This window comes from Triticum aestivum, chromosome 6D, assembly GCF_018294505.1.
Source record: "Triticum aestivum cultivar Chinese Spring chromosome 6D, IWGSC CS RefSeq v2.1, whole genome shotgun sequence".
Taxonomy (NCBI): Eukaryota; Viridiplantae; Streptophyta; class Magnoliopsida; order Poales; family Poaceae; genus Triticum; species Triticum aestivum.
Window position 1 is genome coordinate 1,356,433 of NC_057811.1, and position 4,692 is coordinate 1,361,124.

The 4,692-nt window shown below is 47.0% G+C and overlaps 1 long non-coding RNA gene across 1 annotated transcript; it reads left to right on the forward strand.

Annotated features, from left to right (window-relative positions):
• The first annotated feature begins 304 nt into the window (after positions 1 to 304).
• LOC123142860 (uncharacterized) lies at positions 305 to 895 on the forward strand. Its single transcript, XR_006470603.1, has 3 exons — positions 305 to 412; positions 504 to 707; positions 800 to 895. It is a non-coding gene; the product is annotated as an uncharacterized lncRNA (long non-coding RNA).
• The last annotated feature ends 3,797 nt before the right edge of the window (positions 896 to 4,692 follow it).

Consider the following 4,692-nt stretch of genomic DNA (forward strand, 5'->3'; position numbering starts at 1 on the left):
GGGGAGGGGGTTGACAACAAGGGGTGGCTGCGTGGTAACGCAAAGCTACCAAAGCAGGTTCCTAGTACTGAGGAGCAGAAGTGGCTCATTGAGCCCACGGGGAAAGAGTAATTGCCACTTTATAATAATTTCATTATTTTGCTTGTCACATGCTCATTCCGGTTGTTATTTATTTTGCTTATTAGATGCTAATAGTTCATTCTTTTGCAGCAACTGGATATATTCTAAAGGGGTCCGTATTCCCAACGGCCTCATCACCGTCTTGCTGAAGTTAGACTGGCCGGGGTTGTACTGTCCGGATCCAGTCAGGCACCCGAACCATCGGGTCTTGGCCACGAGCTGGGAGCACTGGGAAGCGGCCCTCCACGCGGACCATGGGACCCATGCCAAGGCCGTGATCACCACTTTCTGGGTGAGTTCTCTTCAGAAGCACAAGTCCATTCTAGTTTCATGAATGATTTAACTCATGGCTTCTTCCATTCTTGTTTCGTGCATGATTGTAGAAATTCTATCGAGTTCTCCCGGAGCACAGGGCCAGAGCGGACCAGATCGTGGTGCGCCAATGCAAGAAGAAGGCCCGCCAGATGCAGTACGAGGTGCGCTATGTGGCCATCTCGACATACCATCACGACTATCTTGGTGTGAAGATGACCAAGGAAGACGCGCGAAGGATGGGCATTACCTGGGAGAGGGACGAGTTCTTGAAGGTAAGTATAAAATATTATTCATTATGCTTTCATTACCTTGTGGTACATTTCACCGTTTCGTGTTGACATGCCATTATGCTTTCATTCTGTAGGTGTTACCAAATTGGTGTTATGGAAAAGACGAGTCCTGGGCGGCATTGGTGGATCTTTGGTGTGATGAGGCTGGAGCCTGGGCGGCTATGAGAGTCAAAAACAAGGCTAACCGAGGGAAGGAGGGAGTACATGCTCAGGGAAACCAAAACCACTATCTCCACAAGGCAGTTAATGTATGACTAACCCCATTAAACATTCTTCTTCTTCTATTTACCATTACTTCCTTATGTATGACTAACCTCTGTTTGGTGGTGCAGGAGGAGAAACTGAAGCGGCCGCTCTCACACATGCAGGCGTGGGAGATCGCCCATACGCGGAAGGACCCCAAGCCTGGCGAGCCCAAGTACTATGGCAAGAAGACCGCGCATAGGAAGAAGGCCTACTCCGATGGGTATCTGGCATTATATCCTGACACACCTGACCCCATTGCGGCGGATCTAGACGTAAGGGTGGTGGTGGGCATGGGGCCGAAGGAGCACGGTCGGGAGGCGGTTCTCGATGCTGTGATCACTCCTACTATCTCCTACACACAGCTCCGTCGGATCGACCCGACCCTGAGCCAGCGCACGAGCACGCCCATGAGCAGTGCACCGTCACTGTCCCTCTTTCAGGAGCAGCAAACTGTAAGTATTTTCCCTTTTATCTTCATTGCTCCCTTTATTTTCCGCATTTAGTAGTTTTATGAGTTTCATCATGTCATACTGTAGGCCTACATGGAGTACACACGCCAGGAGACCATGGCGTGGCACGACCGCCTTCATGCATACCATCAGCAGAGGGATCGCCAGATGCAGCACGTTTTTCAGGAAATGGCGGCCGGCAGGTGTCCTCAATGGCCATCAGCAGAGGGTCCTCCAGCACAACCAACGTTGCTGACCTTTGAGGAGTCTGTGGCATAGAACGCTGGCCCCTCGCCGGTTAGTTCATCCCCAATCTATTCACTCAAAGCATATCATGCCTTTCAACACAGTCATATATCCCGTTAATATGTCTTTTCAACATCCAGGGAACCGGTGGATCAACCGTTGGCGGTGGTCTTCGTAGCACTCCCGAGTCACGGAGCCCGACCACTCCGATACATGGAGGTGGAGGCGGAGGTGGAGGCGGTCTTGGCGGTAGCGCTGCCGCTAGCACTGACGACCTGGGCTTCAGCGGTCTTGGCGGTGACGACCTCCGCGGTGCTCGACGTCCTGGCGCTTAAGCCTTTTGGTTACTTATGTGCTTATGCTTATGTATATGACTTGTGTGTGGTGATGATGATAAACTTGTGGTCTTTGATGGTCCTTTAGATGACTTGCGTGCTTCTTTATATGCTTATGGTTATCTTTATGTTGATTATGATGATGCTTATGCATATATTGTTGTGATGGTGACGCATGATACTTAGATGTGTTCTATATGTCTATTTCAATCTTATATATCTGCTGATATGTGCTGTATATCTGAATTGAATTGATTTGAAAACAAACAGATAAAAGAAAAAAACAAATACAAACTATGCCGACGGCTATGCCGTCGGCATAGGGCTGGCCGGAGCTCCCAGTTGCTGACGCGTGGCAGCTATGCCGACGGCCAGGCCGTCGGCATAGATTTAAACTAAGCCGACGGCTAGCCGTCGGCATAGACGCCACGTGTCAGCAACTGGGAGCTCCTCGACAAGTATATGCCGACGGCCTGGCCGTCGGCATACATGTAAACTAAGCCGATAGCCAGGCCGTCGGCATAGCCTTGCCCCAGGAGAGCCCAGTTGCTGCCACGTTGCACGCCTATGCCGACGGCCTGGCCGTCGGCTTAGTTTATATGTGTGCCAACGGCTAGGCCGTCGGCATAGGCTTGCCACGTGGCGAGCAGGCGTTGGTCAGCACTTGACGGCGGCCGCCGTTACGACGTAACGTTGCCGACGGCCAGGGCCGTCGGCATAGATGTACGGACACCGTCGGGATAGGGCCTATGCCGACGGCCTCCCGGGCTACGCCGACGGATATGTTGCCGACGGTCCTATGCCGACGGGGGCCGTCGGCATAGGCCTGTCCCGACGGCCAATCAGGGCTATGCCGACGGCCAGGGCCATCGGCATAGGGTGCGATTCCGGTACTGCATCTATGGGAACAACTTATGCTAAGTGAACAAACGCATCAGACAGACCTATCCATCGCTAGTCCATCCATAACAGAGAGAGAAGAGATCCGGAGAAGAAGTAACTGCCAGATATCTTTCTTGTTTTGTTCTTCCACCATCATATTGATTTCATTTCATCATCACCATTGTACCAGGAAGTCCAAGCTCTAGGATGAGGCTATTGATGAACCAAAGGTATAGGGGATCAATCCAATGGTCCTTTTGATAAGTAAGAGTGTCGAACCCAACGAGAAAAAAAAGAATTTGATAGGCCGTTTTCAGTAAGGACTTCACTTCAAGTGTTGTAAGATAGTTTTGATAGATAATTTGATAGCAAGATAATTGATAACAAGGTAACGAGATAGCAATGTGCAACAAGTGGCACAATCCTTAATTTTGCTAAGGACAAGTGATAACTCACAAGTGTAGGAGATAATTTGTAGCCTTTTCAACAAGTAATAGTGTTCAACCCAACGAGGAGCTAAAGGTAGAATTAATATTCTCTCAAGTTCTATCAACCGCTGATATAACTCTAAGTACACTTAACATTTGCCTTACATATCACAATAAATAAAACTACTTTGCGAGAATAGAAATATAGCTTTGCGAGAATATAAAGCATTAGCTGATTTTTTTAATAAAATAAAAATAAAATAAATGGTTTTGAAAGAAAAATAAAGAAAAGGATTGTCCCTAGGCAATTGGATACGAAACGATAGCGATGATCATCATACTTATGGGGGAGAGGCCGAAGCTAACATACTATCTGTACTAGGATCATATGTTCCTATGATTAGTACTCTAGCAAGTGATGACAGACAAGTATGGGGGATCAACCATAGTCCTTTCAATAAATAAGAGTGTCAAACCCATTGAGGAGTAGAAGGAATCAGTATGTGGTTTACAGCAAGGTATTCTCTGCAAGTGTTGTAAGATAGTTTTGACAGATAGTTTGATAGCAAGATAATTAGTAATAAGTAGCAAGTAAAAGACTAGAAAGGTGTAGTATGTTGCCCAATCCTTAATATTATAAGGACAAACCAGGGAAACTTCTTATAGTGATTAAGACACTCTTGAGGACAAACAAAAAAAACGGTGCTCTCGAAGGAGCAATAAATTGTACGGGTATGCGTGATTTTTTTAATAAAAGATGTTGTTTTATTGACTCCTAATGCACCATCGAGGGATACAATCATAATGAGCATGAACTCGGCCTCTGCATAGTTGATCCACACAACCAACACTAACACACACAAATGATCACACAGGCAAGAAGCAAAGTCATACAAGACCGAATCTATGCCCAAACAAAGTGATAAAAAGGAACTTTCCTAAAGCAAACGGACAATATACGGTGGTGATCTTTGGTGGCAACCATCTCTTGATAGCACAAGGAATACGGGAAAAGGTTCTCTAAAAGGAATGCCCTCAGGAAGGAAATGATCCAAAAGCGTCGCAGCCGCCGGGTCCAACCACTGAAGTTCAGACCGTGGGCTTTTGCCTTGCCGATCAGGTCCGAGCAAACTCTAATCAATGCTTTCATGTAGTCGAACAAATCCCCTCACTCTGTAACATTCCCGTAAGCTAAAAAGAAGAAGCAAAACGTGAAAACAAGAAGCTATACAGTGAACACACAAGGCATGTCATAGCATCATGCACATGCATACCCTCATCCCTATGAACGCGTATGCCCATACCCTACCGCTATAAGAACCTCTAAGAGATTGCCCACCTGAATTTTCATTCGAGTCATTAAGTTCTAACTTTTTCTTTT